Consider the following 27,435-nt stretch of genomic DNA (forward strand, 5'->3'; position numbering starts at 1 on the left):
TAGTGTACGTGAATCTAATACTATTGCCTTTAGTGGAGCTGGGTGACTGCGCGCCTCTTCAGGACCTGGCCCGTGAGAATCCATTATATGATGCTTTTTAATCTCCCTCAGATGTGCTGTGAAAGCAAACATCTGTTTAGAGCTGTTAGCTCTGCTCAAATGAGGCTCCATAACCCCAACTCTATCATACTGGAGACCAAGTAGATTTTTATCTCCTGTTGTATTTGTGCTTATATTCATTAAAGCATTAATACCCATGGTATCTGTCTGGTTGTGATTCCTCCAAAGCATTAAACAAAGCAGACTCTGTAAATGTGCTCAGCTCCCTTGCTGTAGTGGGTGAATGTGTCTGAGCTACAGCATAAGCAGKTTTTCCTGGGCTGTTTAACTCCTTTTCCTCCTAGTCGACATCCTCCACAGTTTGGATTGATAGCATTCTGCCATTGCCAGGAAAAGAAAGGTAAAAGCAGCAATATTTAGCAGTCAAAGATCCCCAAGGGAATTTGGCTGGTTCCTAGTTAATGATACCAGAGCATCGTTCTGAGCCCTGGCCCCTGCTCTGTGTGCACCGAGAATCCTTGTGTTACTTTGGCAATCGGACATAATTCATGCGGCTCAGTCTGTGTTATTCCTAGAGTGCTTTTCACCAGTGCAATTGCAAAAGAGTCTGCAGAGGACTCTGCCTGTCTTCACTAACTCACTGACTGCTGGTGTGTATATATATAAGGAGCACAGGGCTTTGAAACTCCAGCAGAAGCAGTGCTAAATACAAGGGCAGCTCCAGGTATGTTTTACTCTGGTGTATATACCATACAAGCCACAAATCCAGAGGCAAGAGGCAGCTGAGAGATTTTCAGCAGTTTGTCATCTCATATGAAAACTCCTGGTTTGGAGGGAAAAGCAATAGAGTGGAAGAAATTAGGGGAGCCCTTGGGACATCCAGTGACATGTATGTAGGGTGCTCAGCTGAGATATGGGATGCTCAGATTCTAGATGCTATTCTTCCTGACATAAATTTTGTGGCTAATTGTATTATTATGAAATCTAGAAAAAATGACCAAAACTGATGTTTCTCCACAGACTAGTTACTGTCACAATAAATAAGTGACTGTAAAAAGCTGGTAGCTGAAGTATGCAAGAAGGACAAAGGATGGGAGAAAGGAAGGATTACATATCCCACTATTATATATAGAGTCTATTTTACTCTGTTCATGCATGAAATCTGCAGCAGAAGAATTAGATCTTGCTTCCTGAAATCCCAGTCCCAAAGTGCAAGACCTCTAATCACTTCCAGTGCATCAGATATCCTATCTCGATGCTTGCATATGTTTTTGAGGGCTTGCCAGAGGGCTTTGCCTTGCTGTTCAGGTCAGATCAGGGCTTCCATATGACCTATAAGCTTAAGCTTTCTGTGTTCTTTCTTTGTATGGAAAATGTTGTCTAAAATTTGGGGCAAGCATGAGCTCTTAGAACAGCATATCCTTCACAGGTGACAAGCACAGCTCCACCGGTCTTAGCAAGGGAGCACCTTCCATCTCTGCCTCAGAAATGCTAACTAAGCCAAGGGCATCTATGCAGTGAGGCTGATGGCTTGTTCAGAGGAGAAAGGGTGATGAGCTGAGAGGGGATGCTTTGCCCTTCCAAGATTTTGTAAAAAGAGTGGCAATATTCCACGCCTAATTATGCCTGCCACTGTAACATTGAGGAGTTCTTAAAAGCGGTTATTTATTTGTGCTTGACAGCACTTGCAATATGCTGGTTGTTTTCCAGTGGGTTATCTGCAGGAATGTTCCTCGTGGAGACAGGGAGTGAGTCGCGGCCTGGGTTCTGCTCCCAGTCGGGTTGTGGTCCCCTGGGCATCGTCCCATTTGCACGAGTAGAGGCAGCAGCCAATTCTCTGCTGAAAAAGAGGCCCATGGACCACTGTGTTCCTGCAGTTCGACAAGGATTGCAGCMGCACGGAACTGGAGTAATGCCATGGGGTTGTGCAGGCTCTACAGCCGTTGGTACCCGAGCCTGCTGCCCCGCTCAGCCCAGGTCCGCAGCACTCTGCTTTGCAAGCTGCGGTTCGAGCTTCTAGCAGGAGGCTCCAGTGAAGGCAGCCCGTGGGCTGGATCCGCACCGCTCGGCAGCCACGGCCGCACGGCTGTGCCCGGCTCCACRCAGACAAACACACTCCTCTTCCTCCCTCCCTCTCTCCTTTCCCTTCTGCTTGTCTTTGAGCTCAGCCCAAACACAGAAATGTTGGCAACTGCTTGCTGCACAGGCTGCTGCCTTGCTGGAGGCAGAGGTAGCTCTCCCTAGCTGGCACCTGCCTCATGGCTTGCAGTCTTCCTGGTGCTAAGAAGAAACAGATGATGTTTCCAAAGCTGCTGCTGTGCTGCAGGAGCCCAYGGCTCAGTGTAATGTAGGGCTCTAGGTTCCACCCTGCTGAACGCTAAGGAGAAGCTCCTGGTGACACAGCGAGGCTTTGGCTCAGGGTATTGACTCACCCAGTATCGTGAAACGCAGCTGCTTCAGAGGTGCAGGGCAGTGTTCAGCTGGTGCCTGAAGGGCAGGCGGGGTATGGAGGACTTTTGGAGAGCTTACCTGCCCCGAGCAAAGCATGGCCCCTTCATTCCTGAGACATAAGCACTTCAGCAGCCCCAGTKGTAGTTGACCACCCATAGAGACTAAAGGCTGAGAAGCAATTTCCTAAGGGAGCTTTTAAAAAGAAACTGAAATCCAAGTTTAACAGCTCCTATGCTATAAAGGAGGCAGTGGAAATCTGGCTCAGATGCAATGTCTTCCTTCAGAGTGTGCAGCCTGCAGCTGCCTTACTGAAAGGGAATTGCTAGACAGGATGCAACAAATGTTTCAGTGTGGAACCCTTAATCACCTTTAAATGGGCTACTCTTAATTGCTGTAATCATGCTGGTTGTGCTCACATCCGAGTGTCACAGGGAGACATCTGGCTGTCTAGTGGCAGGAGGGACAGGACACAAGGACAGTCTGGATGCCATTGCAGGGAGAGGTCTTTTTTTGGAGCTGTTCTCAACTTGCCCTTCAAGAGAACTTGGTAAGCTGAGCAGCCAGGAGGCCTAGGGGAAGCGCAGGTAGCTCAGATAATGTAAAGGGTGTTATTCCCCTGGCTTTGCGAGCCTTATCTGCTCACCCTCTGCAGTCCTTACAGGCCCACATCTGTCATGTCATTTCTTTCTCCATCTCTGGCACTGACCTTGATACTAAGCATCTGTTCGATCTCTGGTACATGAAACACGTGTGCATGGCTTTTGCCAAGCTAGAATTTGATTTGAGTCTCCAAAGTCATCRCTATACCTGCGCTGTTTCCAGTTTCTACTGTCTCTTCTTCAAATTTGGTCCCTTTGCCCTTGTGATGTTCTGAATTGCATACATTGTAGCATTGATTGCTTTAGTCAGTGTCTTTCCTCTATTTTAATTMTGTTTTCTATTGCTACTGCATCTCCTTACTGTTACACTGAGAAATCCTTTATAGCCCAGCTGCAGCTCTGGACAGACCCTAGCACACTGACCCACTGGCTGAAGGAGGTTAGTGTAGCTCAGTAGGTGATGGGAATGGGAAGAGGTGGTCAACAAGGACAAATGGAAGAAACTTCTGATAACAGAAGGGTCTTGCATATTCACAAATGGAAAATGGGATGAAGAGGCTGCAAAATAAGCTGGACAAATGCCAGGTGGAGATAAGGCTTGTTTCTCCTGCTCCAAATAATTAACTGCTGTACTGGGACAATTTATTTGAAACCATTACATGGAAATAGCTAGTATCTGAAAAATGTGCTTTCCTTCCACGAGGAGCTGTGGAGTTGGTGCTGGAATCGTAGGCTGGATTTAAACAGCCTACATTATGTAGCAGATGAGGAAGTGATCAGGATGATGCTTCTTGCCTGTAAATTCTATGAATTTTATATCAACACAGAGAAATCTTATCTGCTTTCCTGATTTTTTTTTCTTCTTAGAAATGCTTTTTTTTTCCCTGTCTAGTTTTCTTCCAAATGTTGTTTTCTGCTTTGCTGCATACACCTCCCCAAGCTTGGGGAACTGTGTGAGGAGGAACTGTTTTGTGACGTTGCTGAAAACCAGGGCTGATCGTTCCTTCCCAGGAGTTTCTACAACACTATCTCCACAGCACCAGGGAGATATTTTTATAATGGTTACACCCTCTTCTCTCTCAACTGGTTGATAGAATCTGTCAGAAGTTTTTTAATCTTTTGTTGGAAAAAAATTACTAATTCTCTCTGTTTTCTGTCTCCTTTAAATAGAAGGAAYGGACTATTATCATAGAATTGTAATAACCAATCTCTTCTTGTTCCCTTTGTGCTAGGTAGTATTATTAATACTTATCAGTGTTTTGTGCCTAGGAAATTAAAAGGCCTGAAGTAGCCTGATGGGACAGACTCTATTTTGTGTGTGCTAGAAACTCTGCTCAGGGAAATTTGTCTTGGTCGCAAGCATCAGAAGCTGAAAGTGATGACACAAGTTTGAGAACTACATTTCAGGTTGATTTCTTTTCTTGGAAATAAGCCTTACAGATCCCTTAGAGAAAAAAAACAAGCAAAGAAAGCTGCTGCTGATGCCCAAACATGATCTGACTGTTTTACTGCTTACAACAGTGGGGGAAGATTCACGGAAACTGTGATTCATCTTCAGCGTTCGAACGTGAAACGAAGCTATGAGTTAGGTGAGCCTTAATTTAGAAATATGGAAGGCAGGGAATAGGCTGTTGGTGAGATGGGCTCCGTCTCCTTCAGCCTCCCTCGCTGCTAGGCGAGTCTCCCGCGAGGTGGGACAGAGATCCCTCAACCCCCACGCCTGTGGAGCAGGCGAGCAGGGGAGGGTCGCTGCTGTGGTAAACGCAGATGAGAGAAGATGAAACGCTGCCGTGAGCTGGCCTGAAGAGGGGGCAGTGAAAAGCCTTCTTCTCAGAGGTGGCATTTCTTGTGCTCAAGCGCTCGGTCCCTATCSCTGCCCTCTACTTCTCTTTGTTTCAGGCTTCCCTGAGATGCCATCTCCAACAGATTGCTTTCTCCATTATTTCCCTTGAGCAKTTCTTTTCATGACACTCTCGGGTGGAGATTCTGGTTGGCCCTTGGTGGCTTCCATTTAGGGAAGGCTTTTCAGCAGAAAACTTTGTGAAACCTCCCTCCCTCCTCCTCCTGACAGTTGGAGAATCCTCTCTGGGTTCCGATGAGCTCCTCTTCCCTGGGGGATAACTACTGGTGTTGGTATGTGGTTTGCTGTAGATGCCTTCATTGTTTGACTAAATCCGAGGAGGCAAAATGCCTCCTCTCCGTTCCCAACTCTCCRTTCGGTGTTTCAGTCTGATAGATGGTCCCATCATCCCCTCACAAAACTGAGACTAGAAGAGAAATGCAAGCCCCTTTCTCCTGCAGAAAAAGCAAGAAGCCTAMAGGGAACTATACTTTTAAGCAGTTGTCATATGTGTGTAAGCGATAAGATGATTTCCTATGCAGGGAATAAAACTATGGCCTGGAACTTGGTTTTGGCAAGTGCCTGTGGGGTGGCAGAGGGCTCTGCTGAGCCTGGCAGGAGGGAGTAACGCCTCGTGGTTGTGCAGCGGGAACCCTTGCTGTCTCAGTCAGAAACAATCTCCGTTTTTGCGAAGGCAAGTTCTCTGAAACTTCCTGTCGCATCAAAAGTTCTGAGTTTTTTCCTTTTTTCTTTTTGCTCCCCATGCTGATTTACGCCGAGCACTGTGCTAATACTTAACTTGCAATCAAAACAGCGTAACTGAATATGGAAGACATAAAATGTGTTTCTAACTGGAGAGTCTCTACATAGAAAGAATTTATTTAAAGTTACTGTGATTAAAAATRTATTTTAGTTCTCATCAACAACTAATTTTCCTTCACAAAAAAAATACCCACAGCGTATGCTRCTCTAAAATTCTTTAATTACTATTTCTTGCTCTGAGTTCATTTATTATGAACTTTCTGTCCTTCAGCATCTTTCTGTTATATTAAATCTCATTTTCCCACTTAAATGATGCCTCTATCTTGTGTGAATGGAATCAGCGCTTTTAGTATTTAGAATGAATGGTTTCTTACGCATTATTGAAGTGTGATAAAATAGGAAAAACTGTTTCTCAGGAATCTTGCAGCATGTGTGAACTCTGTTTCTTGTTTACAGACAAAAGCCATAAATGCGTCTCGATTTAGACCTATGCAAACACAGCAAGTGGGCTAAAATTATCCTCCAGCTGCAAAAGGAAAACAAATTCTGCATTTGTGCCGTGGCTGAGTAGGCGCTCCGTAACCTTGTCCGACTGGCCCAAGGCCGCTGCTACTCACCATATGAAATACATTGAGTCAACAGTATTCTGGGCTTTGACCTAGAAGGTTAGTATTAGCACAGCCGACGAATTAACGCGAGTCCTTGAGGTGGAATCTATTCATGTACAAATAGAAATCAATGTGAAATATCYATTACTATTTTTGTGGGAATCTAAATATAGGTTAGTAGAAACAAGGAAGAATAAAAAAGTACATCACAAAGTATGTYCAGAGTTAGTTCTTTGGGATTTTAGTTTCCCTGGCTCGCGAGACTTTGGATATGTCTTTGGCCACCAAATTCTCTTTCTATAGCTCTTAAATAGTTTTATTTTGAGCAGGGTTTCTTCTGGGGGCGATTTTATTTGAACTGAAGCAGCTACAGTTTTCTTCCAGAAATGTGTCTGGCTTTTCYTCCTTTCTATCTTGCGAGCTGAGAGTGGGAGATGCTGGTTGTTGGTCTAGCACCTCCTTCGAACTTATAATGAGAGTCTTGGGTGGGAAGAGAAATCCTGTCTCCTGACGGCTAAGTTTAAAGTTGGGAAGGATGATCTKGATGGCAACAAATCGGCCTCTCATTCATGATGGCTCAGTTCATGTTTATGGCTCTGTCAGAGACTCCCTGAATTAATTCAGAAGGTTATTTAATCTCTGTACAAGCCTTGCATTGCAACGGGAATAATAATCATCTAACTTTCCTCCACGTTTTGATGATCTCACATGTTGAATTCATTGGTACACGAGCTCTCCCTCATTTGCTAATTTTTTAGAGACAGGAGTTTCTCTCTCAGTTAGGACTTTTGGATGTTCCTTTAGTGTATATGTGTGTGTGTATATATATAAAAAAAAAACTTTTTCAGGAGGAAATAGAGCTTTTAACTGACCCCAGCTAAGTCAATGGGATCCAGATACTACCTCATTCCAGATACCAAACAGAAGTGGAAAAACTTCCACCCTTTCAAATGAGAGCCAAGTCAGCACAGATCTCAGCAGTCTGACGCAAAGCTGGGACAGGATCCATTAACTTCTATCAGCTGAAGATCTCGTCTCTTACTACGCTACAGAAACGTAGGGCTGCAGAAACCTTTGGTGCTCAGCTATAGGAACTTAGCTGAAAGGGTTTTATTTTTTCGGTGGCGAACCAGCCGTCTCCTAGACGCGCTGTCTGACATTGATTAGACAATAGTTGTGCTGAAGCCAGTACATTCTGTCAGAGGCTTTGTGCCTTCCAGGAGAGCAGGAAATGTAAAGCACTTTGTGTAAAAAGAAATATTAATATTTAAGCTAAAAGTCCTAGAAAAAAAATCTAATAACCTGAAACAGCTTTAGGTGCGTATTCTTTTTTCCTGAACTAGCAAAAAGTTTAGGGGCTCCATATGCATCCCTAAGTTATTAAAAACACTTAAAGCTCTTTAATGTAGCACAGACTTTGTTGTGTTTGGAGGCAAGAAATGTTTGCTTACTGCTGTGGGAAAGTCTTTGTGCTGGCCGCTCACGCCTGTCTGGTGTCGTAGAGCTGGACTGGGTTGCTTTGCCTGTGCGCGGGGCTTGGGGATCTGAGTGAATCAGGTCGTTTTTGTTTGCAAGAGAGTCGCTGAAGAGCTAACGCTGTAGGGCCAGCTTTGTTAGTGTTGGRTGCCTCATGCAGCAAGGTCTTGGCTGCAGGGGGGTCCCAAAGGGATTTCTTTGTGGAAGATACAAATACGTAAAGAGMGTAAAGCCAAATCCACCGTGATAATCGCAATGTTTCTCTCTGTTCTCTTCATCTCCAAAGGGTCTCAAAGTTCTTACCAAAACTTCAGCGTTCACCTTGATTAAGGCAGAAGAGATGGCAGGTTTTTGGAGTGGGAGCCCGAGAAAGAGTTCTTGGCTTGGCCTCTTGTGTAACCGTCAGAGGTCTCTTGCGATCCTGTTTCTGCACTCGTTCCTGGGGCAGGTACTCCAGGCTCGTGGCAGGGCAGATTTGGCTCCTGATCCTATCATGTTCTGTATCAGAGAAACACTTTATGCCTGAAATATTTCTTGCTATACCAAATGATCTTGAATTTACCAGAAGTATTCACACAYGCACAATCATTTGTGTTTTTTTGCAGCCCTTTAGCAGACACCCTTACTGCTAACAGGCTCAGCAGAGAAGAGATCTATGTAAATTAGTATTTGAACCACGTGGTGATACTTTCTGATTTGTATTCGGCTTTACAGTGGGATTGTAAGGGGTGTCCTAGCGAAGCCTTGAATCATAAAAACAGCACAGGCTTTCCTATTGACTTCATTGCGTTTCAGTGAGACTAGCAGTGAGAAGTGAGGGGAAATTCATTTTTCTAAAGGTTGTTGGTATGGATCTGAGCCCATGTAAGATAGATTAGATGGCATCCATCAGATCTGATCACTGTATCAGGAGAACTGGAGAAAGCTTGGGTATTTTATATCACTCCCCATTTTATAAGTGCCTTTCTGAGGGGACAGAAATTCCTTTTACAAGAATAGAGATGCAGGGTATAGCCAGAAAAAGGTCCAACTGCAGAACAAAGGAGGTCATAAAAACATCTTGCTGTTTTGTACACCAGCCTTTGGAGGTCTAYTGTTACTGCCATTAAGTTGCACTGTGAAATTAAAGTCTCAATACCAACCTATTGCAGATCTACAGAGAGTCCACTGAAAAATCAAGACTTGGCAGCAAGTTATAGAGATGCTATGAAAAAGAGACAGATTTATAATTAAACTGCCAGAGACTGATGGATATAGGAGAGAGGAGGCAGAGGAAATCCTAAAGCCAGGCAGAAGAAAAAGTATATGCATGAGACCACTTGAGCCAACCAACAGACTTCTCAAGGGATCATATAATGATTAGCCTGATTGCAAATGTATACATTTATTACGATTTAGAGTTAAAGGATGCTTCTTGTTCTCTTCTATAGCACTGAATGTGCCTAGAACTTGTCTCAGAACCTGAAAAAAAAAAAGATAAGATTGAGCACTCTTAGAGGTCTTCATTAGGCAAATATGGTCTATCAGAACTGCCTGGCCCTATTAAATGGAGATCTGAGAAACCTATCCTTGGCCATGTACCTCAGAGGTGTACCGCTCTTTACCTGGAAATGGGCATACTATTCACCTTCTGTCTTAACATCAGGGAGCTGGCAGGTAGAAGAGGGGACCCTAGGGAGTAATCTGTTGTTACGGTGCAGTGTTAAATTAGGGCAGCCATACCTATCTATTCCAGGCCTGCAGGGAGTCCACTGAGAAGAAGAAAACAGGGCAGAGGAGGGAGCAAGGCAGGTTTAGGGTAGGGCTGAGGTTAAGAGCTGTCTTATATGACAGTCAGGGGAAGCCATTTCTGAATGTCTTGTGCTGGAGATATAAGGAACTGAGAGGAGAAAAAAAAAWTTTTTTCTAGCTCCATGAATCTGTGCAGTTTTGGCATGTGAGAAGGAAGCACCTCAGAGGATGCAGCATCTTGTTCTGGAGATGGTTCAAATCTGCAGTCGCCTTGTGGATTGCCAGATAGCCCTTCTGGTAGGGCATGGAGGGGGCTTGCACGCCAGCTCGCAGCCTCGGGTCTGCATTCTGCAAAACCAGAGAGAACAATGCAAAGAAGCTGTGACTGCTTCAGCTGCCCAAAGTGCATGTTTTTGCTGTGCAGTTTTGTTATCCCTTTCTGTCTCTACTGACATTCTTCACATACTGCATCTATGATGCTAGATACTAAATTACCTGCTAGCAAATCTTTATCAACCCTGCTGTTAATATAAATTCATCCTGATAAACAGATTAAAGCAGTGTAAAACAACATTTCAAGTAGATAATAAAAAGGGAAGATAAGGGAACAAATAAACCAGTTTCTGGAAAGCAGGTATTTGATCAGTTCTTGTGTGTCTTCAGAGYGAGGAAACCTAAAAAAACCCAAGTAAATAGACACTGTGTCCCTTTTCATCAACTTTATCCAGCAGAACTGTGTCTGTTCTGTCTTGTGGGCTTCTTAACTCACCATCACTGCGAYCGCCCATCATTGCTGTTCCTGGTGACTGAGGCGCGGAGCAGAAGGTTCTTGCGTGCTCAGGGCGGAGGCCGCCAGAAACATGCCGATGTTCTCATGAAAGGGAATCAATCCAAGGCCATTACGATAACATCCTCCTGTGAAAATCACACGGGGGATAAAGTAGAAAACTAGGGCTGAATAAAAAAGTATGAGTRTGGGAATCTAATAGGAAAGCACAGTAAGGAGAAAGAGGGGATGCGAGCCCAGAGAGTGCGGAGGTGTTTTGCTGTCATGTTAGAGCTGTGGATGCTTGCCAGTGTCTCGGTGGGCTGGTTTTTGTCTGTCCTGGGGGTTGCACAGGTGGCGGCCAGGGGAGAAGGAAGGGTGGAGAGGTGTGGCAGCACTGCGAGCCTCTCCTGGACTGCATCTGGGAACCTTTTAAATCTCTGTGCAATCTGTTTCCARCACCTTTAAGATGGGCTCTAGCTGGGTAAAGTGCAAGTCTAAACCAGAACCTACATGTGAAAGATATTTAATGTAAGCCCTCCCACACATGTTAGATCTTACATGGATCTCCTAAGGGCTCCTTGCCTAGGGATCAAGGGTGTGAGCATAGCCTCTGCAGATGTGTTTCTATGTCTGTAAAACCAAGCCTCAGATTGCAGCTGGAGACTGACAGTTTGGCAACACGCTGCTGATGGGCGAGATAAAACCTCTGAATATGTTGTACGGAGAGAAAACCTCATCCCTCTGAAACGCGTAGGCAGTGGGGTGGGGAAAAGGCAGATGAGGGAGGCCTAATATCTTTCCTTTCTAACGCACCATTTCAATGCCCTGCTCTGTAGCAATCAAGCAGTTACAGCTCACGTGCCTCCACAAATTCCCCAGCGCCTTTCCCTCCCCAAGCGCAGAGAGCTCCACGCGCTTTGCCGTGCTCCTAGGCCTGCCCGGTGCAGCCAGGCAGGGCACCTGGAGCGCGCGGGGAGGCAGCGGCTTCCCCCGTGCCCCTGGCGAGCCAGCGTCAGGCGGGACTGGAGCTCCTGCCTCGCTGCACCGTGGTGCACAGAGCGCAGCTGAAGAATATGTATGCGCCAGATGATTTTTCGGGAGCTGCAACAATGCAYGCAAGATAGGATTATGTTCCTAATCACTTTTAGGAAGGAGGGATTTTGTTCAGATTGATGTCACTTGCTGCAAAACCCAAGGATATTTCCATCACACATAATATCAGCCTGTTCTGTTTCAAGAGAACTTTTCCCCCTTCCCTTTCACTGCAGAAGTTGCTTGTTCTGCTCTCTTGGCACTGTCTAGCAAAACAATTTGTCCTCTACTACTATTCCTTGATTTTTCTAGCTATGGTGATTTTCAGGGCTGTCGCAGCTACCGTGCAGTGACAAATCAAAGCCACCAAGGCAGTATACACACYAGAGAGTAAAGCCTTCTTCATCCTGCAAGTGGAGGTGGAAAGTATAGGAGATATTCTAAACGCACGAGGAAGAGACKTGGTGGGACGAGCCCTGTCGACATGCGTGACTCGAAGCCTCCKCCCGCTGCTTTCGGAGTGCTGCTCTCCCACGGTAGGCTGGCTTGCGGCTCTCACTGAGATTGCTGCTCCCTAGCCAAGCTTGGGGAGTTGAGAAACAAGGTTATTGATTCATTGATGCTTGTTTAGTTGGAACTTATCCATGGAACAAGAATAACTGCAGATGATAAAAGTTCCAGTGAATGGCTAGACAGATGCATTTGTCATAGAGAGGAATTCACATAGTTAACATGGAAATCTATAGGAGAAATCTGAGGGAAAATTAAGGTTGTTATAATTAGAGACAAGCCTTGCTCTGATTTGCACATGCATGCAAGTAGCTTGCCTGCCTGATAAACAGCTCCCTCTGTGTCTGTTATGTGATGCATTTCAGTTATTCTGGCTCCGTCAGAATCTATCGAGTCTTTCACCTAAACCAGCAATGGCCTATGAGAGGTGACTGGCAAAGGACAGTCCATGTTTCAAGAACAGGAACATGCTCCATGCACTATGTTATGGGGATTTTCCAAGACACGAAGTCAAAAAGGACTCTACAGAAATTAAAAAAAAAAGAAAGTAATTACTCAGCAGGAGAATGGAGGCAGGTGGGGGGTGGGTAGCCCTGTGCTCGTCCTCTGCTGGGCCACAGGAACAGTCCATGTCTTGCTCCAGCTTTCGGGAGATAACCTGCTGCCCCAACAGGTGCCTGTCTCCGCTCCCCCCTCTGCTTTGGTTTCTGGATAACGCTATCTGACAGCAAAAGCAAACACATCGTGTGTAGTGAACTGCTGCCTTTGCAGAGGCTCTCGCCTCTGCTGTGTCACATAGCAGGCGGTGTCCATGCAGGCAAATCCAGCCTGTGCTAGCAGATCTTAGAGCAGCACCGGGTGGAAGAAACGTGCTTTCCGGTGGCCTTACCGTGTCGTTCTGCCGTCTGCCCTACTGTAACTTCTGCTTTGCACAAGTGTTAACRACAGGTCAGGTTTGTTAGCAAAGCTATTTGCCTTGCCCAGAAGCCTAGGGAGCCAAACGCAGACCAGTTAGGCTTTGAAGAAACAAAGATGGAAAGCTGCAGGAATGGTTACCTTCTGCACAGTCCTTCCTAACAGAACTGGCACTTTGTCTGTCCAGCTGCGTAAGCGTGGTAGCGCTTCTTMCAGTTTCAGAATAAAAACATCACAGTAGCGCGTGCGCAGAGAGTGTTAGCTYCTCCGGGGTGGTGGTCCAGGCTGTTTTCATCAGTATTCCCAAGTAGTGAAGAGCACCTCAGAATTTACCYCTGGTTAGTTTTTCTGAGGCTTTAGGACTTCTGGAGCATCTGGCATCTCAAGTTTGAATGCACTAGATCTGTCAAGCCCAAATGTACCAGAGAACGAGAGTAAAACAAAACAATACAACACTTGGAGAAGTTAGGTCCCAAAGTGAAAAGTAAAGAGATTAGACTCGGTGGTGTGGAGACTGCTTAAACAACTGCAGCAGAGTCCCAGAAGATGCATTGCTAAAGGAGGAATTGGAAGATTGCAAAAACACCTGCCTGGTTCGCTAGTAATGTTCCAAGATGATTTTCAAGCTGAAGGTATAAACTCTGCCATGGGAAAACCAACCTTCATGAAGGGAGGAAAAATGGAAACTAGAAATTAAGAGAATGAGAGGGAGTCAGAATAGCAAAGAGTCAAAACCAGAAAGAGATGAGAATATATTTTTATGAACTGCAAGCAGGAAGCCTGCCAGCCTATGTCTAGTKGGAAGACACATGAGCTCTGTGCCAAGCAGGGATGCTCTTCTCCCTCCGTGACCCCAGTGCCTCCTGGCCAGCTCCAGCTCCTCCTTGGGAGATTTTCCCTTCTCTGCTGGTACTGACGCTTGTGTATTTTGGGGTGGAAAGGTGGCAGAGTGGCATGCTGTGGGACGGCAACCCTTGCCCCAGCACAGCCCGGTAGGCTCTGGTCCGCCTTACTTGAGGGCTAAGATGACTCCAGGCACGCAGGGACCATGCCTAGCTTTTGGCTTCAAGGAGATGGAGGAGCCAGGTTTTTGCCAATGTTTTGTTGTTGACAGCTGAAYACCCAGAGGCTGGTATGACTAATGAATTAGGATCTTAAACAGCATTTTAGAGTTAAAAAAAGAAAAAAATTCAAAGTGTTGCTGTTCCCTCTTAAAAAAGGTACCTGCAGCCTCCTTTATGAACTTTATCTTACTGCAATAAAGGCTGCTTCTAAAGCGCCGGTGTTGTTGGCACAAGCTTTGTGGCAGGAATTAACGAACGCCCCGASTGACAACCAGCCATGGTCTGTAGCATCTTTATAAGGAGATTTAACACAATGGCCAGCAACTCCAAATTAATGCAAATGAGTGCGACTCCGCACGTTCTGAGAGGATTGGAATATCATTACTGTGGCATTAAATATTTAAACAATATCTATATGAAAGAATTATGAGCCTTCAAAGATTGTTTTATGACCATATTAAAGCTGTTGCAATGACATTTTCTGTCCTGAGACCAGACAATGTTGTTGGTTTTTTTGTTTTGTTTTATTTATTTATTTATTTATTTATTTTTTTCTTTTTTAATAGCAGAAAATGACCACGTGTAAACCCACTACTGTAGCCACATCCTGTGGTCCCCCCCATCTGCTGTTACCCAGATTTCAACTCCTGGGGAAGCGTCAGGTTAGGAGAAGAAGGGTGGTCTGTGAACGTGCCCGTGCCTACTGAAAAGCCGGTCAGAATAAGCAGGGCGAGGCGGTGAGGTTCAGTCCGCCCCTGGCTTCTGGAGCCAGAGGTTGCCCCACGCGTGCTTTACGCTCCCTGTAGGATTCAGCCCGCTGGAGAGCGAGTAACCTGGCGAGGGCAGAACCTGCGCACACGCAGTCTGGAGGTTTACTGCGCCCAGGGCTGGTCGCRCTGCCCACGCAGACCTTGCTTTCAGCTCTCTTCCTCTGCTTTGCAAACTGCCCGTCTTGTGTGCGCCCTCCTGGGGGTACCTGCCTGTCCCCCCCCGCCCAGGGCATTACTTAGGTTGTGGCTCTTCAGGGGTTTATTGCAGGAGGTTGCCAGTTCAGTCTCCGTGGAATAAGCGAATTTTAGCTCCCACAAGAAAAAAGGAAAAATAAAGTGAAATTTCAGTGGGGTTATTGACTAAGTAATAAATAAGACTAGAAAATGTTTTGTTTTATTATGCATATGGTAACCTTTTATAACCGGGTGATTCTCTGCTGCTCTTCGTTTCCACGGGCTGCCATCGGTTTGATCTGCAGGTGATTTCCCTGGRGCTGAAGCGGGAGCAGGCGTCCCCCGAGGGGCGGTGCAGCTGGCCGCCTTCAGGAGCCAGGGTCCCTTCGCCAGCCCTCGCGTCACAGCCCCGGCTCTGCCAGGCTTCGCGTTTCGGTGTCTTGTGCCGTTCAGCGCTGTACAATTCTCACCACGGGGGACTCACCCGACAACTTCTGACTTATTTGAGCTATAGGGATAAACGGATAAAATTCTAGASTTCATATAAGATGGGAAGTGAAATAGTCCTAATAGTCCTGGATCACTTTAAAAAAGAATTGGAAAAGTCTATGAAAGTATATGCTCCAGCAGTCTCTTACACGAAAAGCCACTTTTACGCCCACTGCAAACCTGTCGTGCTGCCTTCCCTTCCCTTGTCTATACTGTAACAACATCTGTCTCTTTTAATGCACGTAGAAGAGGATATTATTAAAGACTTTATACGAAGCATAGAATTAGCCTAGAAACTGTATGGGAAAATCCAATGGATGATAGTTAAAACTCACGTATGTTTATCGGCTTATAAAATATTAGCAGTTTGTTACAGTAAATGATTCTGATTTTGATGTTCTTGTAAATTTGATGCCTTGAACTAGAGCTTTGTATAGATAGAGGTGAATTTAGTGTGAGCTAAATGTGGCTGCTACTGGTGCAGCCAGGCAGTGAATGTTTGTTGGGCCCGGAGGTTCATTGCGCACATAATTAGTCCCATCTATGCTTTAATTACACGTCTAAATTTTGGTCTGAGTTGTGCCTGATGCTGTACCTTCATAGCTAAGCCACGTTTAAGCTAGCTAGACCAGATATTGATAACAATATAGTCATACACCTGCTAGGAGTTAAGTGAAAGCTTCTGATTTTTTTGCAATGCTCTAGAAAAACCTGACAAAAGCCAGACCTTCCCCCTCTTAGCCTCTCAGAATATCTTCCCATATCTAGTYATAAATGCCAAGAGATAAATTCAAGACGCACGAAGAGGAAAAATTTTGAGCATGTTTTAGCTGATGGAGTAGTTCACAGAGAAAAGCTGAACATGATCAATCCCCAAAACAGCTGGAGATGAAGCCAGTTCATTTAAATGGTATATGCAAAATAATATGAACTTAGAAGATATTTTTAGCCTGAGAAGTTCATTTTAAAAACAATGCCTGCTTTGCATAAGCACCATAGTCCAGGAAAACAAATCGCCTGGTTATATGTATTTGACTCCATTAAATATCTTTTTTTTGGTTGGTTGGATTTTTTTTTTTTTAATTCTTAAAGGCAAAACCTTTCTGATTAGTTAAACTGTGATTGCTAGTGCCTGAGGATCTTGACAGCATGAGCATGGATTGAGTCACTCCAGGACTGTTCATGTAAAGACCCTTGCTGCAGTGACTGATGAACTCCCAAAATAGATTGGAATCTCAGCAGAAAGCACGTGGCTGCATGTCAGCTCAGCAGTACAGCTTGTCTCGCGCCCGACAGACCCGTCTCCACCTCTCCACCAGTATTTGTAAGAACTCATCAAGCTCAAGGTCTCAGTTGTTATCTTCTAGGTGTTGTGTGATTGAAAAGGATATYGAGCAGCTCGTTTGAAAAATCGGAGATTGTCCCGCCGCCTGCGATGGCTTTTCCCTACCACGGCATCGCTGGCGCCGGGAGCGCTGTGGCACGGCACTCTGCCGTGGGACCGTGCCCCCGCGCGCAGCGCGCTGCTTAACCGCACCATGGCCAGTTCGAGCAGAAAGTGCCACCTGTGTCTATTAAAGGGGAGAAAAAWTCAAAGTGAATCCAGACAGCAGTGAAAATAATTGCCTGCGTTATTCCTCGCAGGGAAAGAGAAGTGAAGAACCTACTTGTGCAGCTTAATGCGTTTCTGAAGGAGGGCAGATGCTGCAGCGGGGAGCGTTGTATGGGACAGTGTCACTAGAAAACACAGATCCAGCTAAAGTCAGTGGCAAGATCTCTACGGCGCGAGGGAGCTGCTGGGGGCCCGCGGGTGGCGAGCTGGGGTTACTCCAAACGCGGCCGGACAGTTTGTGCCTTCTGCGCGCCAAACCGTGGCTTCTCACCGGTGGTTCTGACAGCTTAAGTGCTGAAAATACGCTCGTCCTGCACCTGTGGTTTGTTTGAGCGAATTGCCACTGGAGCGGTGCACGTGAGCAGGGAGCTCGAGCTCTCCCGAGATCCGTTCAGCCCAGCTTTACGACGAGCTGCCGCGAGGTGTCGGAGGGTTTCGCGGGCGTTACGTTAGCCCGTGGCCGCCGGTTCCCRATTGCAGTGCCTTGCTCTGCTCAGCAGCGAGTGTTGTGACTGCAAAGCGCTGGCTTTGAYGCCAGCTTCACGTACTGTGAGTCACCAGCATTTCCCTTCTTGAGGCTAGTTGCTTTTTGCTGTTTCCTGCCGAGGCCTTTGCGACCTGCCGTGTCACCACGTGCGTGCAGCGTGGCCGGGGAGCTGGCTGGGGAAGGCAGGAGTGTGGCGAGCGCAGCAGGGATTTTATCRGAAAGCAGAGAGTTGTGTCGTTACACCCTTGCAGTGTCTTCRTAAACTAGCCCCTTGGTAAGAAACTAATTTCATAGTATTATTTATTATGCCCGTGCGTGAAAGGTGAAGCCTTGCACCTGAAAGCAAGGATGGCTCCAGCAGACCGAGCCTGYGGCTGTCAGCAGCAAGCGAGCCGAAAGCTGGCGTTTCGCGGCTGCTGCGCAGTTTCCTCGGGGCGAGCAGGGATTCGGAGGCTGCAGCATYGCTGCAGTACAGAACAGGGGGAGATGTAGAGTAGTAAGATGTGAATAAAAGCCCAGCTCRTCCAAGGGCTTCAGCTGCTGAGCTTTTCTGCTTGTGTAAAGAGGGTCAGGTACTACAAAAAAAAAATTATGTGACCAGTCTCATCAGTTTCTGAATCTATTGCTTTTCACTAGCAATCTGTCTTCTGTAACTACAGGAACTATTAAGTGACCAGTACGTGGAATAATTAAATACAACATTTTAATGATTGCCTACATCAATTTGTGATCCTTTAATGAGTGACAGAACCGCATCAAAACTCTGTCTGAATAGGCTGTGTTTTGAGTTTAAAAATGATTGCTTCCATTTAATGGCAAATTGGTTAATGATGAATCAGTGCATGATRCTGCTGTTAAATGCTTGATAAAAACTGCTACAGTGTCTAATAAGGACATCGGCACAGCTCAGCTGAGGTGCCGGGGATGATAGTTATTTCGGCTCTTGCAYGAACGACAGTCGCTAGGAAGCCGAGGTTGGGATCTCGGCGCTCACGCTGCCAGCTGTGGGTCTCCTCTGTTCCTCAGCATATCCCCAAGTAGAGGCAGCACGAGGAGCTGGGGGATCAAGCAGCAGCTTTGTCAYGGCATCTGAAGGCTAGCGTCAGTTGTTTACTGCAATGTCAGCTGCGAGATTTTGTGCGATCTGTTGAAAACCCTGTGCTGGCTGAAGACAGAAAGCTGCAAGGTTGGGAACACAGCTCACTCTAACTTGAAACAATTGCATAAATATTTATTTGTGCACATCTGTTCTTTATATGGGTGGCTTGCAGACGTGGCCACGAGCCCTCCCTGCAGCCGTGGCCGTCCCTCCTTCCTCGCTGCTTAGGACGAACCCCGGAGCTCGGCAGTGTATTTGCCCGCTGTCGCTGGGAGCGCAGCATGCAGGTTCAGCCACGTGCAGTTTCACGCTAGACATTAGGAAAAGGTTTCTAGCTGGAGGATAGTCCAAGGAATAAATTGTTTGAAGCAGCAGCAGGATGTTTATCACATGAGGTAGCAGGCGTTGTCAGCAGTGGTTCAGGGAAAGACGATCGTGCCTTGGGGCAGTGAGGGGACTAGATAAGCTCGCCCAGCTCTTTCTAGCCTGAGTTCCTATGAATTTGTCAAATGTGTCTTGAATTCTCTCACTTATATTTGTAAGTGAAAAATCCAGCTCTGAGCCTCACACAGAGGGCACTGGCTGGCACCCACAAAARAATGAGCTGGCAAACCTGTGGGCCTGGTGCCTCTGCTAACAGCACCTTTGGGCTCCAAGGAGCTAGGAGGCAAATTTGGGCAGAATCTTCCTGTGCTTTGCAAAGCCTCGTGATTGAGTTGGTTTAAGCTCCTTATTCTCTTTGGTTGTCCCTTCTGCCACCATAAAATCCTGCTGCAAAATCCTTGTTTGCTCCTGGCCTCCTGAAATTTGGATTCCAAAATGCGAGGGTCATTGGGTTCCTTTGCGCCCAGGTGCCAGCCAGGCAATGCTAGCTAACGCGGCTGTGAAACAAAACCACGAGGGCCAGCCAGCAAAACCTCCCTCCTTCACTTGTGGCAGGGGAAGCTGCTCAGATGTCTCCTCTCAACAAATCCGCCTTGCGCTGCTCTGTGCAGCCCAGAGGAGAGCTGCTGGTRGTGCTATTTTCAGGTTTTCTGGCTGATGCAATGATGAGGACAGATAATTAGCCAGATTTCTGCTCCCCAGATAGTGGCCAAATGTCCAGGACAAAGGTTTTGTGGTGAGCGTGCAGAGTACTTGCTCAGACTAATCTTACAAACCTGATCTGCTGCCCTGCTAAATCTCAAGGAGCTCAGACTCTGCCTGGAAATTGGTAGGATCTTAGCAAGATGCGAGCGGGAAGGGCTGCTGAGGCAGTTTCTTGGTGTACAGCCCATATTAGCGTTCCCCATTCATAACTAAGGTAGCAGAATGCTCTTGCTCTGCCAGGACAAGGGATTTTTTTAGTGCTGTTTTAATAATCTTAAAAATGCTACTGAAGTCTTATGGAAAAGCTGCCCTGAGAGCTGTCTGGGGACATTTTTGCCTTCTATATCTGCTGTTTCCTGTAYTTTGATTGCAAAGCCCTGAGAGGAGTCAGAGCCTTGTACCTGTGGTCCCCTCTCTTCCGTCCACCTTCGCCCGGGCACCCAGCTTGCCAGGTGCTCGAGGAGCCCGAACGAATTGCAGGGGAGGTACCCGGCGCTGGGACCTGCTTGGTAGAGGACAGGCGCTTTCTGGGTGCTGAGCAAAGCCGGGCGATGCCTCCCGTTCGGAGGAAGAGCAGAGAGCAACGTGCGTGTAGCTGCTCGAGCGTGGCGAGCCGAGCTCTGCTAGCTTAGGTCTAGGCGAGGGCTCTGAATGCAGCACATGGCTGAGTCACGGCGCTCTTTTCTGCGCGTCTGATTTATTTATTCCGAAGGCGGGATCTGAGGCAGGGACCACGTCTTCCAGCTCGGCGGACGGGAGGCTCGCTCTYGGCTGGGGCCCTGCAGCGGCCGCGTGGCAAAAGCGGCGGTGATAACGACCCGCAGCAGCGCCGATGTTCCAGGAMTTAGGGTAACGCTGCTCATCCTAAAGCAATGTGATCTGAGAGGCACTAAGTGCTGCGAGAAGCGAGGGACATAAAAGGCTATTTTTCCTTTGGGGTTGGCATTGCAATTTTACACTAAATTTCCTGTGGATTAGTTCATTCYTTTTTTCGTTCACACTGTTTCTTCAAGGAGGGAAGTCTCTTCCTTTTGACTTTTTTATCCATACTGAAGAACTAAAAAACATCAAGAATTTGGGATGGAAAATGGTGAAAAAAATTAGATTGGCTTTCCAGTACTGTATAATCTCTTCTAACTACAACGTACATCTGAAAAATCCTTCTAGAAATTGCATCAAAGTTAAATAAAGCTGTTGCATTGAGAGGCTAATTATTCCCTAATAAGAAATCTTTTATATATAACAGCATTTATATACTGTTTTTCTTGATTGCCTATCATTAACCACCATGCATATCTCCAGCTGACAGGTTGAAAAGCTTATCATAAGAAGCCAGGATTTGTGCTCATTTAACAACATTACGTAATGTCCTCCTTAGAGGTAACCTCCTAGCCTGAGGAYGTAATTTTGACAGAGAAGATATGCAACTTGTATGCTCAGTTTACCCCGTAGTGTACGCTCACCCCCTGCCAAGGCTTCCCCTCCCGATGCTCTGAACACAAGCTTTTCCCTTCCACCTTTGCTTCCCTTCTTGGCAGCCTGTAGCTGTCATCCAGCATTCCTGCTCACAAAACACGCACGACGCACGGGGTAATTACGTGGGCGGTGGGGAAGGACAGGGAAGCCCTGGAGAGCTGCATCGGATCGTGGTGCATCGTTTTGCTTTGGTCTCTCACCGAGARGAGCAGGTATTTCTGTACTACAGAGTACGACTGATCCGTGCAGAAGCATCCCATGTGAATTTGAGCCCAAGAGAGGTGCCCAAGTGTATCTCCAGGTTTCTGGGAAGTTTTGCAGCCTACTTTGAAGGGTCGGCTGTTATAACTTACAGCCCACCTAACTAGTTTAACTAGTTGGCTCCGCTCTGGCTGTGGCACGGACGTATCCCGTGAGGGTTTGATGCAGCACATGCGGCTGGGAAGGACAGAGGAGAGTGTTAGTGCTGCTGGATCTGTGCTATCTGAGAGCTGCATCCTTTGTGAAAGTGGAATTGAGTCCTGAGGCCTGATTTCTACCTGAAAAAAGAATTGAATCAAACCGCTGAGGATCCAAGCCCCACAGCTGTGAGAAGACAGTTTACTCCCCTGTCCCCAGTAGAGCCAAGGAAATATTTCAGCCTCCGTGGTGAGGAGYAGAGTGGTGAGACTGGATCCTACCTGACTGAGGAGCAGACTGTGACTCTGGTGGTGAGGAAACAYGTAATGCTTGCAGCTGCTCCTTACCGGCAGGGAGGGAACTGGTGAGAAGCTTTCCTAGTCATCCACCAGCTCTGGCCGCCCTTTCCTAGTGCGAAACGGGGCTGCACACAAAGGCAGCGTGGAGGTTTGCAACTTCTTGGCATCTGTTTGGTGTTTGGCATCTTCTTGGTGTTTGTTTCTTTGGTTTCCTGCTGTCGATGCAAAGTTGTTTTGCTTTACATATATATATATATATGTACATATATAGGCATATATATATATATACACACACACACTTGGCTTTGATCCAGGCATAGTTTCTTCAAACAGAGCTGCCCTGATTAAATCAGAATGGTGACAAATTGAAAGGGCTTGAGTTTGACTTGTAAGACTTGTATAAGCATTAAAGAAACAGGAGAGAGAAAGATCAGGAAAAATCCAGTTCTGCTTTCAGACTAACAAGTGCATCGAGTATTAACTCCCCCTCCCCCAAACACAGTCATTAGTGTTTCCCCAAAATAAAGGATGTTTTTCTTATTTACTCATCCTCATTTTAATACCGTATCAGAAGAATTCAGTCACTCTAAGAACCAGGCAAAAATATATCTTATCAAATAATATTGCTTCTTGCTAATGCAGAGGACGTTATCTTTAGTGACAGGTGCTTTAGGATTTTTTAAGGCAGGGTGGGAAGTGCCCCTTCTCCATCCATCCCAAGCTGTTTCCYGAGTCCAGCATCTCCGGGGGAAGCAGTGCTGTAATGGGGGTCTGCAGGGAAGGGCAGGGGCTGGGGCTCGGCCCATCAGCAGCCGGTGCCCCGCGTCCTTCCTTAGGAGAAGGACGTTTGGTCTCCACAGTCCACTTAGCGCTCACGGTAAACGCGAGAGGAGAGCAGTGAGGGCACCGAGGCAGGGGCATCTGCGAGAATGGGGCTCRGCAGAGCTCGGGCTGTTTTCTTTGCAGAAATGTTACTGTGTCCTGCAGRTGTCCTTTGCCCCCTGTGCGGGTTYGATCACGTATTCGAGGCTGAGGAGGGTTTGTGTCAGGTCTGGGAAGTAAACGAGTGGGAGGAACTTGTCAGGAGAGTAGCTGAGGGCTTAAGCAAGTGCTAAGAATGAGCTCAAGTCAGAGGCATAATCTCTGCAACAGCTGCCCCCAGAGCACCCTCGCTGTTCCTATTAATAACTTACTGCATCTGCAGAAGGAGGAAAATAAATTTGATCCCACAGAGGTTTTTGATACCAATAAAACATCAGATTTTTGTTCTCTCTTCTATCGGTGATGCAAACAGCAGCCCTCGGAGGCAGAGCTGCTGAACTTTCTGCTTCCCTCCCTCACCATAGCTCTCCCGTTACAGCACCCTGCCTGCCAGGCCCTGCTGTGCCCAGGCCCGAAGGGCGCAGCCTTGATGTGCCCTGGCGTGAGCGGGCTCCAGCACGCTTCTGACCCTTGTTTTCAGTGGGACATTCAGGAAAACACTTCCATGCAAGTCCTTTCCTCCTTTCTCCTCTCCAGTAAAAGTACTGCACAATGCGGTACAGGCGATGTGGATATGTGGTTTTATGTCCATGCTTCGTGTGTGTGTGTATATATACATATACTGAATAGGTGTTATAGCAAACCAAATATGATAGACAAAGCTATCCAAAACATGGTTCGTTACACCTGGAATTTTGCCTGTGTCTCAGGTGAACTTTGCCACTTCAGATGCCTGGACAGGACAAGAAGGACTGTGCGCTACTCCCAAACGAGCCTCTCTGAGGGCTGCTGTTTTGACATCTCAGCCAGCATCAGTCCTATATGCATTACCTTCCTTGCCGGTGCACCTTATTAAACGTTGTTCTGAGGAATGATGTTGGACCAGTGGCTTGGTCTTCCGATGAAACTCGGAGGCTGTTTAATGTCCCATCTGTAAATAGTTGCTATCTTGAATCTTGTCTAGTAGAAACCTATCAAGACAAGCAAAAACTCTTGAATTCCCTGCTTCACAAGCTGCGTTACTAGGACAACACTGAAACAATTCATGTAGACTTTAATAACCCAGACCTCTGCAATGCCCAAGTCTTAAACAAGATCCTGGCTGACTAGGACTAGATGAAGAAAGGAAAAAAAAAAGTGAAGATCAATTTAAAAATCTATCATACAACTAATATTTCCCCCAAACCTGTCAGGCTGTGACAAGTTTTCCATCTAGATATTTGCAACAACAAGATCTATCCTTGGACCAAAACTTGGCATTTCGTTAATGTTCAGAATTAGCATGAGATGGAAGATTAGCCTCAAATTTATCATTCTGTATTTTGCGTGAAAAGCTCAAGGAATGTGTATATTCAGCCCAAATGAATTTGCTTTGAAACTAATGAGCTCTACTAATTAGTTTTATCCTCATAAATTAGCAAACACTCCAGCAAATCTAAGCAGAAAGGGGCCTTGTTGGTGCATTGCCTGCTATGCAGCATCAAGGTCCTGAGCATCACTTGTGCAGGTTTGCTTAGGAAAAGCACGTTGTCTGCAGGTCTCTTWACTCATACGAGATAATCCTTGCAGAACTGACTCTTGAGTCTGCATCGCTCCTGGTCTGGAACAAGGCACACATTGCACCTTTACGGTGCAAGGAATCGCTGCTGTACTGCCTGCAGTTGGAAGCACCCGCATTTGGATCATTGCCTCCCAGATCAAAGGAAAGTGGGATAATGATGTTGTAGAGTCACACATACACATAAAAAAAAAAAAAAAGAAAAAGTATTCAGTTCTGTGCTGTGCTCAGGTGCACTCACACATGACCCAGGCAGCTCCCTCTTGCAATCTTGTTGTCAGAGATCAGCCAGACAATAAATTGTCTTGCAGCCTTTTTTGGGTGGCCAGATTCCAGCTGTTAATGGTAAGTGATGTTCGCAAAACCTCTTGATATGAATATAAATATTGACCTTGGAAGCTTTCCCAGAAAGAAAAAAAAAAAAAAAGGAGAACAGCCGAGGATGAGACTTTCCACCTTGCAGACAAGTCCCCTGCATCTATGTCGCGCACCACTTAAATACCTCAGTCTCCTTTCTTAGTAGGTAGTYTYGTATCCCATCGCTTAGGAAATACCTGTGCATACTGAACCATTGGACAGAGATAGGGCTGAGGAGATCCAACAGCCTTTCAGTCCCTGCGAGAAAGCTCCTGTGGCCCATGCACTAACTGGGCTTCCCTGCTGACGTCCCCAGGTGCTCTGCGCACGGATGCGCGGCGGGAACCCCCTCCCCCACCACCCCTCACGTCCACAGCCGTATCCCTAAAACTTCATAGAAAAGGAGTAACTCAGGATCAGTGTAGGTCTCTGCAGTGCTTTCTCTCTTCCTCCGGTGGTGTTTCGTTCACAGATGAATTGTTTATGGGGGGAGCTTGTCCTTTCCTCCACGGAGAGGAAGGAAAATGAGCAGCTCGGGTCTTTGGGCTTGTGCAGAAGAGGCTTTTCTTTCATTCCCCCAGACACAACGCTGTTACTTTTGGGGGGAGAGACTTCTTGTAGCTCATGGTTTTAACAGCATAACCTTTACTTGAGCAAGATCTAAAGACATTAAGTAATAACTGTTTTTAGCAGTAGCCAAGGGCAATCATCCTGCTGACTGCATGAGACAGGACAGCAAGACCTTACGTCCCCGCTCCCCGTCTTTGTGGGAAAGGATGGAGTAGTACTGATGGACAGAGTAGTGCTGATGACTAAGGGCCCCTAAACCAGGTCTGTCCTAGCAGGCTGTGACCTGACTCCTTGCCTGGGGGGGGGGTCTGTGCTTTAGCTTCTTGGCCGACTGCTCCTCGGGGGAAGGGGGCTTTTTCCTTTGCAGCTCCGGCTTCTGCTGTTGCAGCTCTCCTAAAAGCAACCGGCCTCATTTGTACCTGTCCATTAGCCAATTAGAGATCGTAGCTGAGATCGCTTTTTGAATAGAAACACTCTYTGACACCGCTGCCTAATGAGCCTGCCTGCAGGCCCCACTCCAGCTTGGAGAAGGAGACAGAGACCTTACAAATCCTAGTTACCACTCCTAGTCACTAATCTTAGCTCCTGCATTAGTCATGGCTCTGGGCAGGTAATTACAGTATTTGTGTTATCTGTGCCTGAAATGCTTGCAGATAGGGAGGGACCATGTTCTCAGAGGAAGGGAAGGCTTGGGTGAAATTATTTCACCACGTTGTTCATTACTGCGGTTGGTGTGAAATGGAGGAGGAGTACAGGAGGTGACAGCTGAAAAGCCCCAGCTGCCCTCCCTTTTTTTTTTCCAGGGCTTCATCTCAGGAATGGTTTTCTCTTGGTCAGGACTTCCCCTTGGCCTGGATTCAAGCTGGCAGAAAAATGTTGTTGCTCCCCTGCTATTGCACAAAAAGTAAAATTAATTGAAAAAGTCTTAGGTTGAATCATTTCACCAACCACCCCCTCAAAAAAAAAAAAAAAAAAAAAAAAAAAAAAAAAAAAAAAAAAAAAAAAAACGTTCCTGAAAGGGTTTGAGCTGCCCTGGAAGAGACAAGCAGAAATGGTGCCGGGGGAGAGCATTTGGTTTGTAGTGGAAGAAGAATTGCAACAAATGTGTCAGCTTGAGTCAAAACAAATAAATATTTGTCAGTAGGTTTCAAAATATTGATTTAAACCTGAGGTTTTTGTCTCCACCTCCTTGCAGAGAAAGAGGCTTTCTTCATCAGTATTTCTGCTTCTCTAGAATTCATTTTCTTTCAAACCCCACCTCTTGTTTTTTCACAGGAGACTGTTTGCCCTAGCACGTCGGGTGTCTGCAGGAGTCTGTGCTGGWGTTTGGGTACCTGAACCGCCGGCGGTGGGTGCAAAATCCCCTCCGCAGCCCAGCGCCCCGTGTGCTCTGGCATCGGCCCAGCCTATTCCCTGGCACTSTTGGGTTTGTGGTCACTGCACCTCCTTGTAATGAACTGTCGCTTTTATCTGTTAATTGATTGCCTTCTAATCTCACCAGGATATCTTGTTCTGCAGTTAATGCTTTTTTTCTCCTGTTAGGAGATATGCCGTTTTAATGCAGCACAGACGAAGCAAGAGGTAGTATTAAGCCTTTGGCAAAGTCGTAAAGATTTGGGGTGGTTTTCCGTAGGTGGTTGGTGGAAGATTACTGTTTTTCTAAGAAAATGGCTGCCTGTCAAGGAGCCTTGGACTTTGCCCTGGGGCATCTCCTCCTCTTTCTTYGCTGCACCCTTGCTTGCTCCAGGCCAGCACCAGGCTCCCTGTGCCCTCCCCGCAGTTTGCACCCTTAGTAAGGCCCTTGCTGGGTTTCTGCACGAGCAAATAYGCAGATCTCTAAACCTGCTTTAGCAAGATTCAGAAGGGGAAAAAAAAACGCCCTTGAACCCGTTGCGGTTTAGTTCTCTTGCAGTTCACTCCTAGCAGAGGCGCTGCCGGCCCTGCCTGGCGGTCGAGAGGACGGGCCGGCGTACCGAGGGTGGCTGCCGAGCCTCGCTCGGCAGACGCTCGTCCCGCAAACGCGCCCAGCGAGACGCGGCTGCTCAGCCAGGAGCCGCGGGAGAAGGGACGCGCAGGCGGGCGGCGTGGGTGGGCCGCTGGGGGAGGCCGCAGCGGCGTCCCGCCGGCGCAGCRGCGCGCGGCGCGGCGCGGCACGCAGGATTGCAGAGCCAGCTGCTGGGCCCTGCAGCGAGGTCTGCTTCAGCAACCTCTCCTAGCAGTCCCTCTCGACACGTAGCTTCCCTGGCCAAATGCATTGG

At 46.9% G+C, this 27,435-nt stretch overlaps 1 long non-coding RNA gene across 3 annotated transcripts in view; it reads left to right on the plus strand.

Annotated features, from left to right (window-relative positions):
• The window catches only part of LOC146589179 (uncharacterized), a 107,580-nt gene that overhangs the window by 40,680 nt on the left and 39,465 nt on the right, over positions 1 to 27,435 (plus strand). Inside the window, exon 1 of one of the 3 annotated variants that reach the window (XR_014897280.1) lies at positions 16,798 to 17,011. The exons of 1 other annotated variant lie outside the window; for it this stretch is intronic. This is a non-coding gene — a long non-coding RNA (uncharacterized LOC146589179). Of the gene's footprint in view, positions 1 to 16,797; positions 17,012 to 27,435 lie in introns of those variants that run through there. One more of the 3 variants, XR_014897282.1, reaches the window with a different exon arrangement.

Source organism: Rhea americana, unplaced genomic scaffold (assembly GCF_003343005.1).
Source record: "Rhea americana isolate MKP2758 unplaced genomic scaffold, rheAme1 scaffold_48, whole genome shotgun sequence".
Lineage (NCBI taxonomy): Eukaryota > Metazoa > Chordata > Aves > Rheiformes > Rheidae > Rhea > Rhea americana.